At 45.9% G+C, this 26,588-nt stretch overlaps 1 pseudogene; it reads right to left on the bottom strand.

The window, feature by feature from the left end:
• Positions 1-20,906: 20,906 nt before the first annotated feature.
• LOC121838012 lies at positions 20,907-21,895 on the bottom strand (annotated as a pseudogene).
• Positions 21,896-26,588: the final 4,693 nt, after the last annotated feature.

Here is a 26,588-nt window from a genome sequence, read left to right as displayed (position 1 = left end):
GATATCGGGGGGGGGGGGGGGCTCATAAGCCTCCCCCTGGCTACGTGCCTGCGATGCGTAATAGGACAATACAAACAAAGATATGCCTTACATTTCCTTTTGCACCCCCAAAATGATGTTTTTTTGAAGGTAAGATACACAATGTTCTTGATTCAGAAAGTGCCTCAGCTGTACAAATGCATATGCAGTAAGGGCACTCGCCAGGCCTATTCTCTTCAGCTCTGTGCAGGTTAAGCTAAGTTAGAGTATAGAGGTACACGCTCACTGACAGCATGAGAAAGGCAGGGAGAAGTCTCCGTTGTTCCACCACCAGCCCGTCTGCTACCTTCGATGACGTTTCAGCGCCTCATGAGCCTGGAGCAAGCACATCTGTCCAAAGCGGGGTGAAAAGCACAAGCACGTGCTGGAGGACGCCCAGCCACTCTCTTTTTGTCATCGGCTATTTTACATATTTTAGTATGACATATTTTTAAGTGAGAAAAATTATTGCAAATATGCAGTCCAACTTTGACCATAATACAGAAGTCTTATAAAGATAACAGTTGCCATTCACCATTTTCCAAATAAGTGGTCCCACCTATCGGAACATCTACACATGTGGTGCGTGAGTGGGTTCAGGACTGAGACGCTAGAAAATGAAGCGCTCACAAGGCTTGTCTGGCCCTTCCAACCATGCGGGTACATTCATTGCAAATCCCAGATTTTTAGACAAAATGATTTAGGATAAGCAAATCTTGTCTACGCCCAAGTAGAACATTGAATTGTGATTCCCCCATATTGTGCCAACCATCCTTCAAACTGCGGTACCACCTGCAAATGAACTATGTTGCACTGCGGCACGCGTCCATGCTGCCTGCTTCAGGGAAAACCACTGCTCGTGTTGAAGACGACATCCCACAGTGTACAGGCAACAATGTTTAACGAACTAAAACAAGATTGATATCATTCAATAGACACAGGCTCACAAAGTGTCGACACCATGATTGTTGTTGTTGGTTTTACTCTTGCATACAAACAAAAGTGACTTCCTCTTTCCTCCGATGTACAGTAAAACCCCCTTATCTTCGTGGCCCCTATTTCTTCTCGAATCGGTCACGGAGCACATAATCGCAGCCACTGAATTCTGCAAAATTAAAGGCCGCGAAAATTAAAGGTTCGCCAACATTAAAGAGTTTACTGTTCTTCCGTGTGTCCCATGATGTTAACATTTCAAGGAGGCTGAAGGTATTGGTTTAAGAAAAGATTGACCTATAAAAAAAATGCCCTTCTCCAGGTTAGGCACGCGAGGTTCTTTTGCGCTACCTATAAGGCGGCAAGTTTGTTTCGGCAGAGCTTTTGGTTAAACGGAGTCACAAAAGTAGCTATACTTGGAGTCAACTATTTTGTGCTGCATTATAAAGCTAGAGTAAATTCCACTGTGCTTCTGCACAGCACTGTTTGTTGCGAGAGCATATGTGGTTTAGTGTGGCATCCCATTTGCATGATCTAGAGAAACTAGCGCTAGCAGAGTTGGAGCACTCAAAAAAAAAAAAAAAAACACAGCCGACTGTGGAAACATTGAGAGATGCACACATGCGAACTGAGCATTTCTTAAAAGTGGATTCGAGCAAAGGTAAAGACAATATGTATACTTACGGCGGCCATACTTGCCGTTCCCAAGCATGACCACTTTTCCCTCGGTAGCACCATCCAGTAAGCAACAGCAACACGCCCATGAGACGCCGCCGACTCATGGATTGAATGACGACCCGCCTGAGGTCTTGGAAGGAGATCCGGAACACTGCTAGGCCAGATGTGGTATCTGGAGGGGGCAGGGACTAAAAGTAAAAATTAACAAATTTATCTGAAGCACTACATTCCTATAGCATAAACTCTAGGATAGCAGTATCTTTTTTTTTTTTGAGGTCAGTGATGCATTTTAATTAAACACAAATGGTTGGTTTATATGAGGAACCAGCAGCCCCTATTTTCCTTAAGTGTAACGGAGTGTCTAACGTTACGTCCGACGGAACCCGAAATAAAAATTAAAGTTACGCCCAACGTAACTGTCAAGCATTCGAGTTGCGTCCGACGTAAACCAAAATAAAAATTAAAGTTACCGTATTTACTCGAAAATAGGTCGAACCCTATTTACTGGGTCCATAGAGAATAAAAAAAAAATAATTCAAATATAGGTCGACTTTTTTTTTTTTTTTTTTTTTTGTAAGAACAGGGGAAATTTTGGGCAAAAGAAAGAAACAAACCTTTATTTACATCACTCTCAGCTAAATCACGGGGCGATGCCAAAAACTTCATCACCGTCAGAACTTCTGGACATGTCATCGTCGTCCGAAGCTTCTTCAGCCGGGTAGACATCCTCGCATATTCGCAGCAATACTTAACTGACACCGTTGTAAAATGACGACAGGAAACGAAAGAAGGTGCGAAGCGGCGGAAGACAAACTACAAAGACGCAAGCAAAGCCGCCGTGTCGCCATGAGCAACACGCGAGCCGAGCCGCCTCAAGCAACTAACAAAAGTAACTTTTCCTTTTTTTTCTTTTTTTGTGCGCGTTTACAAGGATGGAGGGTAAAGTGCGTGGCGCATCGCGTTCCTCTCCTTCCCCGTTGCCCAGCAAGGGGAACGCTAGAGGCGCTATGTCGAAATCCGACGCCCGAGGAGCGGCACGGGCCACCGCGGGCGGCGAGCCATTTCGGTTACCAAAAGCTTTTTGAAACAAGAAGCGGCGCGGCTCTACGGCAACGCCGGCTCGGTGACTCGATAGCTTCATGCTTTCGGTAGGGTTGCAAAATTTGGTCGCGAATGCAGGTGTCGAAATTCTTTAGTCACAATTTCCGAAAAAAAAAAAAAAAGGTCGACCTATATTCGAATAAACACGGCCGCGCGACGATACACACATTATGAAAGCGATTGGTGCGAGCGACCAAGGCGATGAGCGACGTTTTCTAGAAGCCCAAGAACCGAGCGGCGCAAGCAGCGGGAGTGAGAAATCTTCGTCGCTCGGCGCCGGCACTCGTAGCTTCTCGCCGTCGCTCGTCTCGTTGATCGCTATATTGCTTATATGCCGTTCAGAAAGGCGCTCTAAGTGCTTAACATTGCATTGGGACCAGCCTCGCATCCAACCGTAACCAGTCTTGACTTCCTTTAAAGCCGCACAGGTAGAAGTTAACGTCGTACATACATCGTTGTCAAGCATGGCTCCTCGTTCATTGCTCGATTTACATTTGCGGTAAATGACAAACCGCAATGAAGCACAATTATTCTAGTTCAAAATTGTCACGAACACTTGGCACGCATGCTTACACTGTAGCGCACCAAACGTAATTTAAAAGTAGAACGAAAACGGGACGAGATTCGCTTACCGTTTCACGGAGACAGACGCCTTCGGATCCCAGGCCTAAAGAACTCGGAAGTCGCCGGCGGTCCGGAGATCGGACGAGGCGAGCCGACCGCGCTGACCCAGGCCCACCACACCTGGTTGAACTATGAGAGGCGCCGTCGAGTTTAGAACCAGAGACGCAGTAGAAACGGACCGCAAAACATCTGTCCCGTAACCGTAAACGAGCCAACGAACCACATCGCGCTATCTTCACCATTGTTCGCCATCTCCGCGACGACCGGAAGTGGAAGCGGAAGCCGCGAAGTTAGAAAAGCCGCGGCAGCGGAAGCACCGAAGCCACTGGGCGGAAGCCTTAAGTTTCGGTTTTGTTTTCTCCAACGCCGGCTACGGTAGCTACGGTTGCGGGCTGGTGAGTTTGTGGCTGGTTGCGAGGACGCGAGGGGCCACGAAAAGACGCCGAGTTTGCCGAGTACGAGCAACGGGCCGTTTGCCGCTGTCGACCGGCGATGCGGTATCCGCGGCTTGGTGTTACGATCGGTTTCTTGCCGTGCACGTTAACTCAAAGCTCGAAGTTCCGCAGTTCCGTTCCGGCACCAGCCGCACCACGTTTTCCGGTGCATCGCACGTGGAGTCCTTTCGACGCATTGAGTGAAAGTAAAGATCGTGTCCGCTGTCTTCGGTGCTGTGGAAGAAGTTGCGAGACGGAAGAAGCATCAAAACCAAGGCGTTTAGGACTCCAGGCCGGGCCGCCGGTTCACTCTGAACGAGAGGCGACGTGTGTGCGCACGCTTTGAGGAAGCCTCCGCGTTTCGCCGCGCCAGACCTCGCCGATCGCGACCGGACCAACCGGACCCCGAGTCCGAGAGGCTCTTGCGCAGCCAGGAACGGCACCGAAGTAGGAGCTGCTCGTTCTGCGCTACCATGCAGTGCTCTACAGTGCTCGGAGCTCTCGGTGTCATTCGTGCTTGCACTGAAGTCATTGTGACCCCTTCGGAAGCGCAAGTCGTACTTCGCAAAGGTTTGGACGGGGCCGCCCTCACCGAGCAGCTCCGCTATATTCCGCTTACTTATGATCGCAACAAAAGCTTGCGTTTGTTCTCGGGAAAAAAAATTGCGGGACCGCTCTCCGCGCCGCCGACGAGGTTGGCCGCCGCCATGTTCTCAGCTGTTCACTCGCTCCCGCAGCGAGCGCCTTGCGATTATCCTTCCCGTTCCAAAATGCGATGCGCTTTGCGCATTATGCCATTTACATGACCATATATTGAATGCGGCAACTGGATTCAATGCGACTAAGTCGCATTCATGTAAACGCGGCTTATGATCTTTTTCGACATACATGGTGTATGTACGATACCGGTGGTGAACGATGGACGTTTTTGTTGGAAGATGTCGGTCGTCTTTCTGCATGTATGATTTAGTTATAACGGTGGTCCTGTGGTGTAAGCGTTTTGTTGGAAAGAAGGCGGTCGCCTACGTCATCGGACGCAAAATCATACCAGCCACACGGAATCATATCGGCAAGCAAACTGGCTGCCAGTATAGACAGACCCGGAGCGATAGCGGTGCCGGTATCTCCAGTTATGCATAACGACGAACCAAACTAGCTGCATACATAATACCAAGAAATTATGTTGGTGTCATACCAGAATTGTAAAAGCGGCAGGTTTGTTTCTTGTACGTTTTTCCAATAGGGTAGTCGTCGATTCCCATTCCAAATGGATTGAAGCTTGCATCATGCGATCAACAACGGCAGAGGCGACTGTGAATCAACTCCGAGAACTCTTCAGCAGGTCCGGTCTGCCCAGAACAATCGTTTCTGATAATGGACCTCAGCATTTTGAAGACTTTGTGAAAAGAAACAATGTGTGTCACCTCCGCTGTGCGCCCCATCATCCTCAGTCTAACGGGTTGGCTGAACGGGCAGTCAGGACGATCAAGTTCGGCCTCGCTAAGTTAGCTGGGGGAGATTTGGGAAAAAGGCTGGCACAGCTTCTGATAAGTTATCGTCGGACGCCTTTAGCGTGTGGCAAGTCCCCAGGGGAAATACTTCTCGGGTACCGCATTCGTTCGCGCCTGGACATGAGTGTACCGTTCCGGCCTGCGTTATTTTCCGACGATGTGCAGGTTCAAGGAGACTCCTGGGACCTTGGAGCACCGGTGTGGGTCCGCAACTTCGGCCAAGGTGAAAGATGGTCACCGGGGACCGTCCAGAACAAGCTCGGGTCAAGGATGCTGGTCATCGAGACTCCGGAGGGAACAGTCCGTCGACACATGGACCAGGTCCGCGGCAGACAAGGTCCGACTGAAAGTCTGGGCGGCCCTACAAACGGTTCGGACAACGTCGGGCTGCCAGTGACACTAGGACAGCCGGAAAGCCAGGGGCCACCGAGCGAGCAAGACGTGCCAGCCCCCGACGGTCAAGACCAACCAGCCTTACGACGCTCAACGCGGACACGGAAACCGATCGATCGTTTGCAATATTAAGAGAAGAAGAAATGTTGCATTGTCATTGTTTACATCCTGTCTATTCGCTGTTATCAAGCCGATAGCAGTTTCCCTGTTAACGTCACTAGTCGTGGCGTTCTCTATATATCTGTGTTCGAAGCAATAAAGGGGGCGTTGTCCCATACTGGCTACCACCGGAGCGTGTCATACTCGCGTCGCGCCTGGCCGAACGGCGGATGGCAGCTAAGACGTAACAACAACGACAAGCCGGGGGCCGTGAATGCGGCCCACCGTGCCTCGCCCCCCCCCCCCCCCCCCCCCGGCAGTCGAGGCAGGAGCGCCACGACGCGGCTGCCATCCAGGCCGTGGAGCAACAGGCCCTGCTGCTGCAGCAGAACGTGGACCAGGCTGCAGAGGAGAGGGAGTTCCGAGGCCGGGTACAGGCTCAAACTTAACCTTACACGCACTTACAACTAACAAGGTTAAGACCACGGTGCTGCCATGCGGCCACAGAAAGCAGTGCATGTCTACAATGGTGCAGAATGACACAGGTGTGGCATGAGCAAGGTCTTGGCAGAGTGTGGGTGTATGGAAATATGCTGCCCAATGTTGATGAAACTCATTTGCCATTTCAGCTCCTGGAGGTCCTCGAACGGATCTCTGCAAACCTCGACAGGACGGCCTCGGGACACGAAAACACCCACAGCACCCTGGTCCAACTGCTCCTCCTGCTGGCCAGCAGGGCGCTGGAGCAGCCCGCAGCCCCGGCCCCCCCTGCAGCCCCGGCCCCACTCCGCAGCCCCAATCCCCCCCCCCCCCCCCCGCCCCCGCAGCCCCGGCTCACCCCGCTGCTCCGGCCGCAGCCCTGGCCGAAGCCCTGGCCGCAGCCCTGGAGGCAGCCCTGGCCACAGCCACAACCCCCGCCCCCCCCCCCCCCCCCTGAAACTGAACCTTAGAATTATTTATTTATTTATTTATTTTATTTAATCCACGTGGCCAAGCCGGCCATGTAATTTTGCAGCCTGAGATTGGCGCAATAGTTAGATTACAGCAATTGCCAAGAGCTCGGTTAGTCTTTTTTCCTTGGCTATGACTCGTGAAGGAAGTAGAAAATATTGGCTGGGCAACAACGGATTTATGCCCAAGCAAGCCATGTCTCGTGTTTGACGAACAGCGGCAGCTATACTCGGCAACAGGTTAACAGTGAAGTGGAAGCTCCTCCCACCTCTTTGGACTTTAGCAAAGCGAACAGTAGAGAGGAAGCAAGCTCCTCTCCAGCCTTTGCTCTGCTGAAGTGGGAAGACGTGGGAAGACGTGGGAGGAGCCTCCGTTTAATTCTTAACCCGTCGCTAACTATAGGAAGTGTTCTTCCATTCCTGTCAGGTGTCGAGAAATTTTTCATTGAGAACTTAAGAGGCCTGCAGTCTAGTCATGGGTTGCAATAGCAGCTACATTCATTTTGTCTTACCTAAGCATTGAACTTCGTCTTTATGCTTTTTACATGTAGCATTGTCATATGTCTGACAATATGCAATCTAGAGACTATGTGCTTCATAGTGTCCTTAAAACATGTGATATATTTCTTTAGAATGACCCAGTGTTTATATGGTGCATCTCTAGTCAGAAATAATCTTTGTAGTTTTCGAGACCTTGCTATTGCTAAGCTCGAATAAGAATGTTTCGAGCAACATCTGTGATAATTCTTTCAGAGTGGTCCAGTGTTTATATGGTGGTATGCTAGTCAGAGAATATATATATTGTTTTTCCATTCGAGATTTAACTATTGTGCTCAAATAAGACCAGAGTGTTCAACAAGATATCTGTGATATATACTTCAGATTGCCCAATTGTTTACAAGGTTCCAGTCAATGCTCAGTTTTACTACCATGAATGAAATATTACATTTTATGTTGTCACACTTTTATTCATGAAGTCACAGGTTTTTCTTTAATAAATAAAGCAATTTTCAAAACAAACTACCTGTGCACTGTCTTAAGCTAACACAATCACCTAACTTTGATGAAGTGCCATAAAAGAGATAGTGAAATGGAGCAGAAGGCAGGACGCTTTGAAGCATTTGTAATATGAAACAATGTCCACGACAGCAATATCGCTGGTTCAATCAGCAACTAAGAAAGCAACCTTTGCTAAAGCAAGCATTTCTTTCTTGAGGTAATCTAAATTAATTCTCTGTTCTTTGCATTGGCAATCCAGATGACCTGTTGGTCTGGCAACTAAACCTGCGAACCTTTTCTGTCACTGTCGACTGCGTCTCGTGCCTTTTGCTCATAAAAATAAAAAAAAGGCTGCATCGATATCACCGCGATGCACTCGACACGTTTCCGCAGGCAGCATGCTGGCTGCGTGACGAACTTCACAAGGTGTAGGAGCTGAAGAGAGTATGTAGCTTGTGGACGGCCATGACTGTGGAGCAGGAAGCGAAGTGTGCACTTTACGGCTTCCACGGGGAGGGCTTCACTGAGGGCAAGGATGTGACGGGGTCCTTGGTGGTCAGGACCTCAGTCGTGGTGAAGAGGTTCCCTGTCGCTGGCGGCGTCCATGCTGGGCACCACCGCGGCGAGGGCGCTGAGGGGCTTCTCGACGGTGTCCCTGGTGGTCGGGACTACCGTCGTGGCGGCGGACTCCATGCGTGTGACGCTCCGCGCGGGCACGTCTGCGGCGGGTTCCGAACCGGGCGACAAGGCGCTGCCTCAGAGCATTCCCCCTGTCCGAGAGGCCGACCGGAAGGCCGACCGGAGGGCCGGCAGGAGCCATCCTTTCGGGAGCCCACGCTGGCCTCTCCGAGCTCGGCTCAGAACCGTCCGAGCTCGGCTCAGACTCCAACTCTGACTCTTCAGGGTCGGAGTCTGACTCCGGTTCTGGCTCGCTCGATGCAAGGCAGATGTTGTGGAGCACTGCACATGCCGAAATAATGGCGGTGGCTGTTGAAGGGTGCTAATACAGAGCCCGGTGCTTTTGCAGACACCGGAATCTGTTTTTCAACAGCCCGATGCTGCGCTCCACAACAGACCTGATCGAGGAATGTGCCTTATTAAACCGGCCGCAAGCCGTGGAGGTCGCGTGGTTCCCGGGGACAGGGGTGATGAGCCAAGGCTCCAAAAGGTAGCCGCTGTCACCTGCACATGTAGAGTATGGAACATATTACATTCTTTACTTTTTAAAATGACAGGCAAGAAAACAGCAAAAACAGCTGTGTGCAACTATGTCAATTCTAATGTAACTTAAGTGTGCCTTAAAAGTGTGTTAATATTTCTGCACTACAGTATCAGTTTACATTATGATTAATTAGCACCAGCTTGCCTGCAAACTCCCTGTTATTTCATGTAACTATGAGTTTTTCTGGTGGGTTGTATGGGATGTGTGCACGATTCCTTAGGGGTGCTGTGTTGTATGCAAGTGCATTATTAGGCCCTTGCATCCGACAGATGAAAGCTCTGTTGCTTTTGGGAGTGTGGCCGTGACCTTAGGCACGGGCAGAGCAGAACACGCTGGCCTTGTCTTGGGCAAGCAAGGGGATAAGGCGCCAGTTCGACGAACCTTTCCTAATCCATGGTGGAGTTGGAGATGGGGAAAAGAGAGGGGGTGGTTAGATTGGAAAGGAGTCAGGTCCTGTTGGGACACGGAGGGTCTAATAGGAGGAGCTATATAGGCAGACCGAAGAAGAAGGGTCAGGGAAAAAAATCCAGTGTGTGGGACAGAGACGACCCGAGGACAGATTTGGCGAGCCCCAAGTGGCCAAGGAGGAATTGATTCCATTCCGTACAAACTGACGACCGTCAAAGCGCCCAGGCGAGCCCCCAGGGATCATCGAAAGAGCTCCAATTTCATGCAAAAACCAACCAGCAAGAGAATACACGCAGACAATAATAGTGAGTGGCCCGAACCGGACAGCGACTCGCACTGCGGTGGCATGCCTTGCGCAGTCTATCACTGTCGTGAGATTGGTGTAGTGTGACTTTCGTAGCCTGCAGAGTGTGAGAGTTATGTGGACATAAACAGAGATTAATGGCCAAACTTTGGGTGTTGTCTCACTTCAAGGAGTTCCAGCAACTGTGTCTGTGTGCGTCACAACAAGCACAGTATGTGTGGTACTGTGGCTTTCAAGCAGTGGGAGCTACCGTGTGCGTGGCAGCTGCCCTTGCTCGAGTTGGTTTCGGAGCCAGGCAAATTGCCACACAAAGGAGTCGTGCACCAACCCGGGATACCGTGGGTTGATGCACATTATCCGGCAGTCGGTGTCACACACCTGAAAGTGAGAGAGATAAATTACCTGAATCCACAAGTAGTCGATTGTACTTATGGTTCACAAACCAGTCGCAATTTCAGAACCTTTTAAGTTATTTTGTCTGACACATGCATGTCAACACACCTTCCTGGACGCAAGGTACAACTAACTACCTTCAAACAAAAATAATCTTTTTTTTTTTTTTTTTTTACGGAAGCTTGCACGTTTTAACAGACAAGTATTATTTTTGGGAGAAGCGTCTCACGGCTCACATGCTACGTAGAGCACACGCTCGCGCAGTCGTGAGACCCCACAGCCCGCAGTCATAAAAGGGCATACTTAAACCGTATCGGCAATACATATTTTTTTTCTACAGATTTGGGGAACGTTTTGACAACGTAACATCACGTTGAGGGCGTAGAAGTACTTGTGGCACCGGTACGCCGCCTTCGTGACGGTGGGGTCGTTCTTGGACGGGCCGACGATGGAGACCATGGTCCCGTCCACGCAACTGATGACGCCGGGTATCTTGCCGAGCAGCCTGAAGCCCTTCTCCGTGTCGAAACTCTCGCTCGGCGAATCGGGGAAGTGGATCCAGCCACGCTGGACCCCGAGACGACGCACGATAGCGACGGACACGGCGCCGACCGCAACGCTGACTGTCTTTTGGTCCCGCGCTACGTGTTCGTCGCTCGCCACCATGCCTTGGAAGCTCCCCGTGCCGTAGAAGCGCAGTGCACACAACACTTGAAGCTCCACAGTCATGACCGTCCACGAGGTACGCACTCTCCTCACCTCCGGTTCCTCGCGAAGTTCGTCGCACAACCACCGCACCACGACCTTGGGCAGGCGGTATTGCTTCCGAAAGATCACCTCCGGGAGCTCGAATGCATCGCAGTGTTCTCGATACAGCCCTTCCGGCGAAAAAAAAAAAGCGCTATTAAAGAAAAAGTCGAATTGACGAGACGGCGACGCCTCGCCGCCGAAAACATGCTGCCAATGACACCTAGTTCCGAGCAAGTACCTTTTGAAACGTACACGGTACAAAACGAAACGTCATTTTGTTGTCACGTCCGGTAGCCGACTCAATCAATCAATCAATCAATCAATTTTATTTACATCATCATGAAATAGTGATGTGGGCTGCAGAGGCAAAAAGTCAGAACAGTTTTGACTTGACAAGGCCTCTGCAGCCTTACAATTGGCATACGGTAACAAACAGCAGCAACCGGGGAAAACAAGCAGACAGCGACATGGGGGAAAAAAAATAAAACACTTATATACTCTATTTGCTGTTAGAGGAAGGATTTGACCTCTTACACAAAGAACGAAAAAAAACGACAGCATCTAGTGACTGGATGTATACAGGAAACAAAAATATATAAACCGGATGCATTTACAGCTCACAAAGACAATTTATTTTTATTTGTGAAAACAAAGTTCTCGAATTTCATTGACATGTAGGTTTTCAATGTTTGACAAATTTTGTTTTTCAACTTTATTTAAGACAAGTGGAAGATTATAGCTTAACATTTGAAACCCGTAGTTCGTGCGATTTAATGGAATTTTCCAGCGCTCCCTTTCCCTAACGTCATAAGGTTTAGAATTGGGAGTTAAATTTGAAATACAAGTAAAAAATGGTTCATTACATCGGAGGGTGGATCTATATCGTGTGAGGAAAGTAAATTCACATGAATCAAGAATAGATGTTAGATGCAGCTCTTTAAACACAGGACGAGTGTGTGTGTCAAAAGACACATTTCGTATAATGCGGACAGCCTTTTTTTGAAGAATATGTCATTTATTTAGGTTGGACTGGCTTGTAGTGCTCCACACCAAGCTAGAGTAATTTAAAATAGGTTCAAAAAGAGCTTTATATATGAGCAATTTTAAACGACAAGGCAGTATATTTTTAAACTGGTACAATTTTCCCAGCACTTTTGAAAGCTTTTTAGCTATATTGATAATATGATCATTCCAAGAGAGGTGGTTGTTAAAATAAACTCCAAGCGTTTTCACATTTTGAACGAGTTCAATTTGAGAGAGGCAAAGAACAATATTAAAATTGGAACTAACATTTCTATTCTTAGGTCTGAAAAGGACCGCCTTGCTTTTGCTCATATTAATTTCTAACGCGTTTACTACACTCCATTCATATAGCTTCTGTAGTGTGGTGTTAGTTTCATACACCAGTTCCTCTATTTGAGTGCCTGAAAAAATAAGCTAGTATCATAAGCATAAATGATGAAAGAGGGGGTTCTACTGATGTTAACAATATCATTTATATACAAGTTAAATAAAAGAGGACCCAAGATGCTACCTTGTGGTACTCCTGATCTGATAGGTTGAACGGTAGAACTTTGACCATTTATTACAACACATTGCCGCCGAAAATTAAGATATGATTTTATAATATCAAGTGTTACACCACGAACTCCATAACATTCGAGTTTTTTTATGAGAGTAATATGATCGATACGATCAAACGCTTTAGAATAATCTATAAAAATGCCCAAAATTAATTTTTTTTCTTCGAAAGACTTCAAAATTAGCTCCTTCTGTTGTAACAATGCCAATTCCGTTGATCGGCCTTTGCGAAAACCGAACTGAAAGTCTGTAATTATTGCAAATGTTTTACAGAAACTTGTTAATCTATTATGAATGATTTTTTCAAGGCATTTAGAAAACACAGGTAATATTGATATAGGTCTATAATTTGAAAAATCGTTTTTGTTTCCACCTTTAAACAAAACAATAACTTTTGCAATCTGCATTTTTGCAGGAAATACACCACTTTACAAGGAGGCATTCAAAATATGTGTTAAAACTGGTGCCAAGACACCTAATACATACTTAATTGGTTTGATCTGGAAATCATCTATATCAGAGGAGTTACTGTTTTTTAAATGATAACATTGTGGAAAATACTTCTTGTTCGTCTGTTGGAAAGAAAGAGTCATTGTGTTGATTTCTAGGTTTCATAAAGGCCATTGATAACGGACTATGTATGCTACTTACAAGATTTATTAGATACGTATTAAAAGCTTCTGCAGAGCTTTTCCTTGTAATGTTACACCTTCTTTAGTTACTTCTTGTAGAGCTGCCTCAAAGGGGCTATGTTTTAACACTTGGTTTAGCTGTTTCCATACAAGATCTGTCCTCTTCATCCGTCTCATTAAATAAATTATGAAAATATGTTTGTTTAGACTGGCGAAGAACCTTATTCACTGTATTTCTGCATTTTTTGAAAAGAGCAAGATCTTCTGGAGTTCTTGTTTTAAGAAACGTACTATACAGTTTATTTTTTTTATTAATCAATTTTAGGCATTTTCTAGTTACCCATGGCTTGCGGTTCTTTTTAGCTTGTTTCAATTGCCTATAAGGAAAAGAGTTTTCATATATCTTCTTAAAAATAGCTAAACATTCATTATACGCTTTATCAGCAGATGCAGCGGAAAAAACCGGGTCCCAATTTGTATTTGAAATAGTTTCACAAAATTTTTCTAAAGTGGCGGAATTTATGCTTCGGATCCTAATAGTCCTTCTGTTTTCATTTTCACTCTCAATTTTCTGGTACGTTATATTATTTATCAACATGAATATGGGTAGATGATCACTTAAACTATATTCCAGAACGCCAGCACTAACCGAGCTTACTTCTTGATTAGTCACAAAAACATCAAGCAATGTGGACGATAAGGATGTGACACGAGTGGGAGAATTTATAAAATTGCAAAAGTTATTTGATGTAAGTAGAATAAGAAAGTCGTCTTTGACACGCGATTCTTCGAGTATGTTTATATTTAGGTCTCCACGAAGAAAAAGTTTACATCTCTCCTCATTTGCAAAACAAAAAAGTTCTTCTAAAAAGTTAAAAAAGATTGAAACATTTCCACCTGGTGGACGATAAAAAACCGAGTAAATGCAGTTTTTTCTTCTAACACAGTGTATCTCATAGTCGCGAGTCATGATGGTGTAATCCGGAACAACCTCGAGGTCAGAAAAATTATTTTGTAACGAGACACCTCCACCTCGTCCGTAATCTCGATTTAAATAAAAATGATTATATCCAGGTAGTACAAAAAAATCACAGTCATCAATATACCATGTTTCCGTTAGCATAATCATATTAAATGAAGTTTGAAAAGAATCGAAAAGCAACATTAGGCTGTCTCCTTTATTTCTAGCAGATTGCACGTTTAGATGAAAAAAACTTATCTTAGTTTTCTGACCCTCACTCAAAAAAAGATTCAACTGATCAAGCGTTACAGCACCAAGGTCTTCTGCCATGACAAGGCATACACAGAAAAAAAAATAGAAAAACAACGATGTTTAAAAAATCAGCCTCAAGTCATCCTCATGTGATACTGAAATAACAGGAGTGTCAACAGATTTTTTCGCCAGTATCTTGCCGTTTCGGACCCACACAAACCGCCAAAGATGTTCACGTTTCTTAGACACCGTCATTCCGAGCAGTTTTTTCAGATACGGGCACAAGTGCTCGTTCACAAATACTGGAGCATCCGACGGCTGATCTAGGTCGCGACACGAAATTCGCTTTTTCTTAGCCTTATCAAGGACACTGTCTCGCTTATTTTGGTGCATGAAACGGACAATGATGTTGCTTTTGTTGCTATCTTTAGTCGGCACCCAGTGACATGCTTCGACGTCTGCTTTGGTTATCGGTTCACCGATGACATCTTCGAGTTTCATTATCAACTGTTCTGCATTTACGGTTTCGTCTTTTAGAATACCTTTAACCTCGATGTTGTTGTTTCGCGAGTACTGCTCGCAGTTCACTAGCCTATTTTCAGCTTATTTTAATGCCTTGTTCAGCACAACCATTTCCGCTCTCATTTCGGTGTTTTCCTTTTTCAGGACAGAGTTTTCGGTTACAAGTACAGTCCGTTTCACTTTGAAAGTCTCAAATTCCTGATTTATAAAGTTCATGCTGTCCTTTATTTCACTTATTTCTTTTAAACTGTTACGTGTTTCCCGTAACTCTGTCCTGAGATCTCTCTTAAAAGTGTCCCTGAAACCCTTCAGCTCCTGTCTAATGTCTTCTTTGAAGTCACATAACGACTTGGCTATATCCTTCGTCATATCGAAGAGCAGTATTCGGAGAAAACAAAGAACCAACAGGAAAAAAAAGACACGAGAAAGCAGAAAACACTTGGCAGCAGCGACGACAAAGCAACAGCAACACAATTTCAAGTCAACAAGGGAGGTTAAAACAAACCTGCAAATTTACGAGGATTCAGTACGTTGTTCCGTTGCCGCCGCCGCCGCCAAGAGAGATCCTGATGAAGCGTGTTGTCTTTTAAAGACGAGTCTGCGCACGGCCCTGGCAGCAGATGACCAATCGAGAGCAGGCAGCAACTCCGCCCAGCTTTGCCGACTCCGCCCACATTTTTCTAGGGAAATTACGTCACTTTTGCTTCCAACCAATCAGACGTGATGACGTCACTTCCGAGTACTAAAAAAAGGAACATGTACAATGTCGATCCTAGCCATCCAGGAGACTAGAGAGAAAGAAGTGACGTCAACAACGCTCTTTGGATGTTGATTGGCGGAGTCGCTGATGACGCGTTGTGTGGTGCTGCTAAGATATGTTCATTCACACCTACGTCACTTCCTTCTCCCTAGTCGCCTGGGAGTCCAAAACATGCAACATAGCCCCCCTGGCGTCTGCAGTAGTAATTGTTCTAAAGCGAAAATTCTAAAACAGATTTTGCCTTGCACGCGCGTTCGTCAAAGCCTATTATGATTATTTACCTCGCATATTTTATAAGAGGAAGGCCAGCGCGCGGACCGTAGAATTACAATTTTAGCGTTCTCCTCGATGCTTGGGTAACTTAGAAAAAAAGTCTATTGGGACGCTGTCTGCTTTTGTGTGCTATTAATACCTGGCCGATTGAGTCAAGGCAATCCACTTTCCAAAGACGTTGTCATGCCGACAATTATCGCGTTCATTTAGACTTAGGAATGGCCAGAATTGAAAGACAATCTGAAAAATGCGGGTCATTCCTTATGCTTTGCGATTTAAGTGAGGTAAGGCAAGGCGAAAGTCTCCTGCACCATTTGTTGCACTAACGCGCCCGATATTGCAGCTACAACGGCATAAAAAGCGAGCGGCGCTCAATAACCGGGGCCCCACCATGTTTTCCCGCGTCCCTACTAAGCCAGTCGCGTGATTTGAAAATCCCTCTTCTAGGTAATGGGGCGAGCTTTAACCGCGGTTAGCGCTTCGTGCAAACAGGCCCTGGTGGTTTTTTTATTATTATTTTTTTTTTTGCGCGAGTTATTTGTGGAGCCCGTACGGCTGCGCCAGTTCTCGTACAAGGAAGCTCGTTGCCTATGCTCCGAGCTAATGTCTCCAGCAAATGTGCTCAGAAGAAAACGAGCAAACCGTTCTAAGCTAATGGCGAGACATATGCAGGGCAAAACAACCAATCCTTATAAAAATATAAGATTGATTGTGCGTAATTAATACACCGAGGATTTCGGATCCCAATATCACATATTTTATTGTCATTAAATTTATATGACGGCCGGCCTCCTTGTCGCGATTGTGTTTGGCTTCTTACTTATAGATTTCCAGGAAAAACGTGATGATGTGATAGACGCGAGTTTCCTAAATATTAGCTTCAGAAATTGAATAGCACAAGATTGAAAGCAAACTTGACTAGGTACTAGGTAACTCGATGTTTATTTTGACCAAAACCATATGAGATTAGAAAACAAAAATATGACACTCTAGTGTAGATATTCAGTTTGGTAAACCGAAAGTAGGACTGATGCGGGAGTCTCGCGCTTAATAAAGTAATCCCAAGGTTATATATTCACTCACGGCATTAAATGGTAAGAACGGATTTTAATACAAGTGCAGTGATAAATTCAGTAACTGGCCAGGCAAATATTTTGGGCCTGTGAATAGCTTTTGCAGAAAGTTTAAGTAATGTAACAGTCTTAGTTTGGTGATTTTTGCGCCCAAGCAATGCTGTGCAAAACTAAAAATATGCAAAGGGTGGACGTTGTTGTATAAAATATGAGGCAAGTGCACACATTGCACACTCATTAACACTGAAACAACACTACATTTTACACTAACTTTGAACGTATCGAAAGCCAAGGGTGCATTGAATACTGATGTTTGAACACAGATACTGCTCAGGCCGTGATGTTTTAATGTTCATATAGTACTTCATTACTTTTAGATGTGATCTTTATTTCTTAGAACAGAAAGAAAGAAGTATTAAACTCTGAGTTGATAGAAAATCTTCACCTGCCGAAAGGTACCAATCATCTTGGCGCCGAATATGAAAAAATCGTGAGGGTGCAGGCGAGCTGGTGAATATTAACCATGTTGAATTAACCTGAGACTGGGGTAGAGAAGAAACAAAAACGTAGAAGGGACAGAAAATAGACAGGACGACGTCTCAAAAGACGTCGTCCTGTCTATTTTATGTCCCTTCTACATTTTGATGTTTCTTCTCTACCCCAGTCTCAGGTTTTATTCAACATGGCCGAATATGAGTCTTTGCTGAATGACAAGGATGGTGTGCTGACGAGTTTTTTTTTACGCGCTATTTTATACAGTAACAATTGTTCTTAAAAAAACACATTATTTATCCACGCAAGCGACTACATAGGAAGTTTAAAATGTTATGTCTTGATTGTGGCACACATGGCAAGTAGCATAGTTTTTTTTTTTTTTTGGCAATCCACGAAATGTATTGCTCATGGGTTACCTTGGTCTCAATGCACATATGCAAAAGGTAAGCTTAGTTCCACCAAATACTTTAATAGTAAAGTATTTCGTTTTATCGTGCGAGCGAAGCGGAACCTACAAGCGAGAGCATGCTGTCCTAAATAACTCAACCAGTGAACAAGCGCACGTACACGGTCGAGCCGTTCAAAGCATGGAGCTCGCTTTTATAGCTTTTGGTGCACTCAGACCTAAATAATTTAGGCACGAAGTGCTTTCGCACTTAAAAGCCAATTGCAATCAATCAAACTATTTCCTTTTTTTAAATAAGTGCGAAAATTTCTTTTATCTTTTGCGCTAACGTGCCATTTTTTTATTTATACAATATTTTCCCATAAGTCAGTCAATATACTCTGTTTCATCATAAGTAAGAACCGTATAATCAAAGATGTAGATAAAGAAAAAACGAAAAAAAAGGCGCGAACACACAATAAAAATGAAATGTCACGGTGCATTAAAAATAAGTCGTTAGTGTATCAGACAGCAGGAGTTTAATGCGGCGAAATTTTACCCGTTGAATATTATAAACATAGCTAGTGCAGTAAAAGCGTTAGAACGGGTTTTCAACGTGCATTGCGCAGTAGTGATACATGATCGCACGCCGGTACAATGCAGATGGGCGACTGAACCCAGAGCTTCTGCGAATTCTGCAGTGTGAGCTCCATTCTTTGAATGGAGCTCGAGGTCGCGCATTTCTCCACGCGCTCTGATCTGCGGTGTGCCGACACACTTTGCCAATAATCCCTTACCGCTCGTGGTTTAGCCTAGTGCCACTAAATATACTACTCTTCAGAGTAACGACACTTGCCGATATTGTGGTTTAAAATTATGGTCGCCAGCACGGTGGAAGAAATACATTTAGGTGATGACTCTGGCCACTCTTTCCATGGGGAGCGAGCGACTATACTCGTTTTCACCTTAAAGGAGTACTCCACCGTTGTTTTCATTGTCTCCGATTTGCTTGAAATTTTGCTAAACTAACCAACAAACATTGCTAAATAGTATCCCAAATATTAGGTCAAAATATTGTTTTTTCGCGAAGTTATTGAATTTACAGTTTTGGTCTTCACCATGTTTGTCAAACTGAAAGTCTCTACTGGCAACAACAACAAAGTGACGTCAGTGGAAGGCAGGGGTTAACTTTTTGGACTACAGAAGTTGTTCCCAACGGATTTGAAACGGTTTCTTGGTGTCAAATGAGTGCTTTGGAAGCTCGCTCCCGTATCCGCGCTCCAGCATGGAACAAATGATTGGCATATTCTATTTTTAGACTACTTGCTCGACTGGCAAGCCTGCCTGCCACTGACGTCACGGCACTGAAAAGTGCGCGAATATTTGAATGTTGGTTTTTGCACCATTTTCATTTGCCAATTTCACAATGCCTATTATGAATTTCGCGAAGCTAAATAGCATACCGGAAAGGCTAAAGGCCGGGGAGTCAGAAAATATAGTTAGTTGAGGTAGCTCAAAAAATCGGTCGAGTAGCCCTTTAAGAACCAAAGTAAAACAAGTCCGGCTGGTGGCGGAGTGTTCTGAGTTTCCACCAATGAAAGGCCGCGATATCGCGTAGACTTCACCACTCTCCGTCGGGAGGTGGTGGGATTGACAATTAGAGACCGAAACCAAAACGAATTTAGCACTGCAGCATCCTCTAGTGGCGAAGAGCTAGAACATACCTCGTTAAATAGCGTTTGTTTCAGAAAAACATGCTTATGCTCTGCACAGTTTTGTATCGCTTCTTTCAACTGTCTTCGATAAATATATCTTTGTATATCTAACATTGTTTATACTGTCGGCTTTCTAAAAACACCATGAGAAAAAAAATCAATGTGTGCCAGTTCTAGCGTATTTACAGTTTTTAACGGCAACCATGAAGCGCTAAAGCAAAAAGATCAGCTGAGATCATCGACATCGCCGGAAACTTGATGAACTGGCATTGATCAGGCCTGCTACCAGCCACTAACCCATGTCTGCATAGTTTATTCTGTCCTAATATACCTTTGCCTTTGTTTACGTTATTGCGTTGAGGTTCATGTGTATATATTGAGTGGGCAGTCAGTTTCCTTGTGTGTCGCGGTGATTTTTAATTTTTATTCTTTAATTCTGTTCTCTTAAGTTCCGTGGTGTGGGGATGGTGGTACAAATCCTGATTGTAAGCAGAAACAGCGTGGTTGATGTGAGATACGTTCTTCCAGGATCCCATAAAAGCTTCTGCTTGTTGCCCGAGTGGCCCTGTGTGAGGATGGCGATAAGAATCCCGATTATAATCTGAAACAGCATGGTGGATAAGAGATACGCTTATTGCCAGTGCGACCCCAAGGCAGTTTGGGAGTTTACTTTCCCACAAACCGCCTGGGGAACTGATCACTGCAATAACGGAGCTATCTCATTCTCAATGAAAGACTGGGCTGAACATGATGTTTAGACCTCAAAATGACGTGTAAGCGACACTGAATTTGCATGAGGAGAGCAAGTGAAATGTTATGCTCAGGGTCACATTCCAGAACAATGGTCCACTTTCGGCATGCCGCCCAACACTACGTCTTCTTTCTTGAATGAAAACGACCTTTAAAGTGTAATTGTATGCATATATGTTTAGCAAGCAAAAATGCAGAATGGCGCCTGCCACCTCTCTGTAGATGGGCAAATTACCGAGTGCAGTACAACTGCAAACTTCTTTTTTAGGGTGAATCTTTGTAATGGTTATCCACGGTGAAGTTGGATACATGCCGCTGATTTCAAAGACCTCGAGAAGCCATGAACAAGGCTTTTACGTAATGAAAGGTAGATTCACGACAACAGCATGACACTGGAGGTTAGGCGTGTATGAAGTCGGGAACCCGATTTTGCAGTATGTGAATTGTCCTCAAAAGGACCGCTCTGTTTTCTGGGGTATGACTAACAGAGTACAAAGTTCTAGCCACTTTCAGAAGAGAACATATCCTAAGGGGACATTAGTTCACGGTCGATTCTATTCTAAAGGCTGAACACCGAAGATCTCTTCATTCTCATCCTCGTCGTCAGCTTCGTCGTCGTCTCCACTCTCCTCCTCCGTGTCGCTTGCATCGAGGGGTATGATGACTGGCTCGGGGTTCGACTATGGGACATCACATTTTCGAAACTTCGCCTTCATTTTTTTTCACATGCTCTACACAGTCATGCCAATGGACAGCTGTTACGTTGTCCACTGCTTCCCTCAAGAGCCGCTCGGCGTCACTGGGCTTGAATGTGATGTTCTTGGAGGCGACCTCCTGCTTGACTCGTGCCCATATCAACTCTATGGGATTTAGTTCGCAATGGTACGGTGGGAGCCTCAACACTGTGTGTCCGGCGTCTGTAGCCATGACGTCAACTTTGTACTTTCTGTAGCGATCCTTCACCGTTGCCACGATGTTCAGAAGGTCTTTTTTTTCATTGTGGCTGTGCAGTCTAGGTTCTTGGAAGAGAACCACTGCTGGATCGCGCCCTTCTTTGTTGCAGTTGTGCGAACTGCTTCAGCCTTTCTGCTGTGGTATGGCGCGTTGTCTAAAACAATTACGCTGTTAGGCTCGAAGTGGTCCAGCACATGAAGAAACCATGCTTCAGACCTGTTAGAGTCCATTTCATCGTGGTAGTCCCCCTTATTCTTCCCACGGAACACGTCCAGGCAGCCGGACACGAAGCCAGTGTCACTGCCTGCGTGGGTGACAATCAGTCTTTCACCTTTTTTAGAATGAACCTTTAGCCCGGTCCTCAGTCCAGACATGAAGGCTTGCCTTGCTGACTTTATGGTGCTGTCAGTCCACACCTTGTCAACTGTAAGGCCGGCGTTCACCCAAGTCTCGTCCTAGAAGTAGATCTTGCGGTTCTGGGCTCTGTGCTTTCCGAATGCCCTCAAATATAGCCGCCTCCACTCGACAATGTCCTCTCCCTCAATTAGGAAGGAGTTGCGATTCCGTTTCTGTTTCTCGAAACCCATGTCCTTCAGCAGGCGATACTGGGTAGACCCGGAACAGGACGGCAGCACGTCGTCTTCTTGGAGACGAGCGGCGATTTTCTTCAACGTTGGAATCTCCCCTCGACGGAAGAAATTGTGCAGGCAGCTTCTCACGGCCATCAAAGTGCACGCGTCGTGATTTGAAATCCTCTTCCTTTTCTCAGCGAATTTCGGGCGCTTCTTTGAAGGAGATTTCACAGCTCCGTTGGCACGTTTAAAGCCACGCTTGATCTCGTAGACCGAGCTAACACTGATCCCCGTTGCGGCGACAGTCAGGTTGGCGACTTCCACCACACTTTTTTCTTAGTACTGCCGCCGCATCCAAGAATAAACATTCAAAACACACTGCCTGGTCTGGCTCGACAGGACATTTCCACTTGCGTGACGTTTGTAGTACACCCGAGTGGAAACGTCTTCAGGAAAGAGTGCTGACATCACGGACCGATCAGCCAGAGTTGTTGGAGTCGCCCGGGAAGGCGAGCAACAGCGGCTGGCCGGCTGGCTACAAACATCGATCCTCAGATCTTGTGAGGCGTTGAATTACGTGAATACACGCGTACTAAGGAGGTGTATTATTTATCCTATTGAGAATAACAAATTTATTTAAGCTTAAATAACGCTAGCTTCCCAGAGAGCAAACGTTTATCGGAACTACTTCGCAGAACGGAATAATATGTGCGACGGCATGCGACCAATGAGCATGTAAGGAGAGGGACACACCCACTTTTCTTTTTCAGGTGAAAACGATTATGGATTGCGTTCGGAGCTAGCCTCGAACCGAGAGCAGTTAGTTCCGTGCCGCCGCGGAGGGCGCTGAGGTATAAGCACCGCGCGTATGAGGTCCCTACTAGGCAGCCACGGTGTAGGTGGCGTAACGTACTCCATTTTTCGCGGTGTGGTGGTCGTGTGCGGCCAGTTGCTGGCCTCGTGCACGAGGTTAAGCTTCAACCCGAAGAAGAAGAAGTTATGCTATAAGGATGGGAAAGACGTGCTTCGTTCCCAACTGCAATTCGGGGTCTCGGGACTGTGCAGAGCGAGTGTCCTTGTTTAAAGCTCCATCGGATGACGCACGCCTGGAGCAGCGGCGTCGTGCAACCCCAAGGGCCGATCGCAAGTTACTACCTACTGATCATGTTTGTGCCAAGCACTTCCCCGACGAACTGATATCGAAATGGTATCATTCGGAGTCCGGTGGGAGAGTTCTCCTCCATGCTGTCAGTATGTCATCATACTGTGTCATCATTTCAGTCACTATGTTATCATAAATAAAAATGTTTTCTGCTCTCATGGCTTGTATGTACTACAGTACCAGTCAACATCGTATGTATAAACCATTTGTAATGCTAATACCTTTTTGCCCATGTAAAGAATTATTTAGGCCCCGCTATGTAACATTATTCAAATTTATTTCTTCAATTAGAAGGCAGGAGCAAGGTGGAAAAATCCCCTGACCTCCTATAAAGCCACGCAATGTGTGTAAACAATTTACGGAACTGTTACAAAACATGCTGTCGGACAAAACAAACATCAACGACCCAGCTTAGGAACGAGGAACATTGAAGACAAACAAACAAGACAGGCTGTTAAACGAATTTTTTTTAATTACTCTAAATTATTGAAAGCCCAGTAGATTGCTTGGGGAAGTTATATATTTATACGAATATTTTTGTCACGTTGAGTCATCATCGGAATGTTCTCGTTTAAAAAACAGCAACCGCACGGGGGGTTAGGCAGTGAGTGCCAATGCGGCAACATAAATCCCTAATTTCACCACACAGTACACAGGGACCGAGTAAAGAATGCATAATTTCCTTTACAAGTCCCCTATAAAAGCCTTCACAAGCCCCTCTATATTTGCGCGCCATCTATCCCCGTGCGAGTGAAGCGCGCTCGGTGCGCCGAAAATAACGTGGTCGCCGCGCGAGACAAAGGCTGTGTTCCAAAATTTACTCGATCGGACTCCGGAGTAAAAGTTTCGTACCGTGGCGTTCCAAAACTTACTCGAGCTTACTCGATGACGTCAGAACTCGCGTTCCAGAAGCGGGTTGTTCACTCCGGAGTAATTACTCGCGCTACCCTCCTCGATCGGGGGGTAAAGTCGGATCAAATCGAGTAAATACGTCACGTGATCTGTTCGTCGTCTGCTTTCTGCGCCGACAGCCGTCAAAGCTCGCTTGCTCCGTTGGTTTTGGTGGCGGACGTTCGAAATGACAAAGAATTAGGTGCAGCATGTGTGGTTATTGCGATTTGCTGTTGTCAACGCAGGAATTGACTGCATTACATCCAGACCGTCCACCTTCCCCGGGAACGTGTACTTGTTATTATCTGAATTTGTTGAATGGAAAGCGCCGAATAAACAAGGACCAAGAAGGGGACAGAGACGAGTGCGAGCGTAAACAGGAGCTTCTCCGCATCCTCGTCCTCGGCGTTGGGGGATGCCGTAATCTCACGTTCAAGGCCGAAAATGTTTGAACTCGTTATATGATAATGTAATATTTTTGTTTCCTCCAGAGTGTGTGTAATGAGAGGATAACGTTTGTAAAGCAGTGAAGGCTTCGAAAATTTCACTGTAATCACATTCGCGTCAAAGCGAACGTGAGTTTTATAATCTGGAGAAAGCACCCTCGCGCTGGACCGCTACACCGTGTGGAATATATTTCTGCAAAACATAATCGGTGCAAATTACAATGCGTGGAATATATGCGTTTAGGGCACCGTGACTAGAATTGCAGCGATCGCGCTGATTAATAAAAACCCATTTTTTCATGTCTAGCTGTAAGGAGTAAGTAATTTTGATCTCAATATACAGCTCAAAACGAAGGTGAGTAAAAGGAGCTGGTGGATCCACCTCAAAATACACCGCATCGTCATTAACATAACCGTTCTTCGGGTGCTTTCTCCATGATCAAAAGGATCGTCTGCTATTTTCTGTCATCGCTGCTGTGTTTTCTTTTTGCCGTCGCCCAAGACGAAGCCAATCCGCGTAGTATCCAGGTGATTATCCTGGCCGTTCCAAAATCGAGTCGCGGATCGTTTACTCGCGATGTCACGTGGTATTACCCGCTGACGTAGGAGGCAGGTTACTCGGGTAAGATTTGGAACATAGCCAAGGAGTCATCACCTAAATGTATTCCTTCTACCGTGGTCGCCAGTTACCTGAAGTTTTATTTAAAATCACAGAAAACACTTTACCGCCCTCCAGAAATGTTTAAAGAGTTTGCGACAGAGCAAAGCAGAATTAAACGAGTTTCCTAACACCGAGTCTAATGCTGAGGAAGTCGCACTTTTGAACTACGACCATCGGCAGTTGCGTCTGCCCTGGGGGGATCGGTGGCCGAGGTTCCTTATAAAGCGAGGGTCCAGGTAAGGATGTCCTTAAATGACTTAAAAGAATGCCGGTACGGCCATCCGTAAAAACATTTTTTTTTTTTCAAACTACACAGCGGAACGCTTCCAGTAAAGCCCTGGCTTCAGGAGAAAGGCATTTTCGTTCCCCGGTCTGTTGACTGCCTATTGTGCAGACAACCACAAACTGTCGAACATATCTTTTTAGACTGTTGGGATGCTATCTTTTTATGGGATATTCTACAACATACTTTAAGAAAGAGCCTGCCATTAACTGCGTACGGGATTCGCTTCCTTCCAATAGACAAGGGGGGGGGGGGGGGGGGGGGGGACTGCATTACGACATGTTGATGCTGTTGGGCCTCCACAGTCTATGGCGGAGTAGAATGGGTGCACGAAATGCTGAAGTGAACCCTCGTCAAGCCAGGGACTATTTTATAGAAAGTGTCATTCATTTAAAAGAGTTGTTTGGAATGCTCAGTGAACAGCCTGAATGGCTGCCTGTTCTGGAAAGGCTGGTTGTCATGAAAGAATTTTAAATCACGTACGCCTGCCGGGGACTGGCCGGCGTTATTCTTTTACCTGTCACGTTTGTAAATGTGTGTAAATCTAAAAAAAAGGGATCGGTGGCCAAGTGGTCTAGCGCACACCAGCTCGGATCACGTGGAGCGAAAGCTCGCGCTGCAGGACCCAGCGATCCTGGGTTCGAGCCCCACTTCTGCCCGTTTCGATCTGGATGAGCATCGTACCGGCGTACGGTTGTGTATCACTACTGCGTGGTGCACGTTAAAGACCCCAGGCTAGCGGTTGTACCGCACTGGCTAAATTTCTCATCTACAGCTGGGAGACTCGTCGCCCCTGTGAGGCAGACCAAGTTCTAGGCTGTATGAACATACACACAACCCAATTGTTTTTTCTGCCCTGCATACGAACAAAAATGGAGGCGCCCACAACACTGTCGGTGAACAGTGTGCCGACACTTTAAGCACAGCTCATTTCGAGGTTCTAGTTTAGCCTAGAGCCACGAAATGATATACACTTAGAATATCGGCACTTTTTTCCGTGATATTGTTGTGGGCGGCGACATATTTGTGCTTAGTACAAAGCAGGCGCAACTGCCGATCGTCTTGATTCAAAAGTTCGACTTCCCCAGCATAAGCTTCGGTGTTGGAAAGCTCATGTAATATATTGCTTTGCTTTGTTGCGAGTTGTTTACACATTTGTGCAGGATGGAAATGCGTTTCCTGTGATTTCAGATACAGCTTCAACTAAATGACGACCATGAATTTAACCACCAATATCCGTAGGTGTCATTACTCTGAACAGTTGCTTATTTGGAAGCTCTAATTTAGCCCGACCACATTGGAAGAAGCACATTTAGGTGATGACTCTGGCCGCTCTTCCCGGAAAGAGCGAGCGACCATGTCCTGTTCGGAGGTAGCCTCGATCCAGGAGTAGTTATTTCCGC

This window comes from Ixodes scapularis, unplaced genomic scaffold (assembly GCF_016920785.2).
Source record: "Ixodes scapularis isolate PalLabHiFi unplaced genomic scaffold, ASM1692078v2 PGA_scaffold0__279_contigs__length_252992795, whole genome shotgun sequence".
NCBI classification, from domain to species: Eukaryota; Metazoa; Arthropoda; class Arachnida; order Ixodida; family Ixodidae; genus Ixodes; species Ixodes scapularis.
The sequence above is the reverse complement of the archived record's forward strand: the minus strand, read 5'-3'. Positions and strand labels throughout refer to the sequence as shown.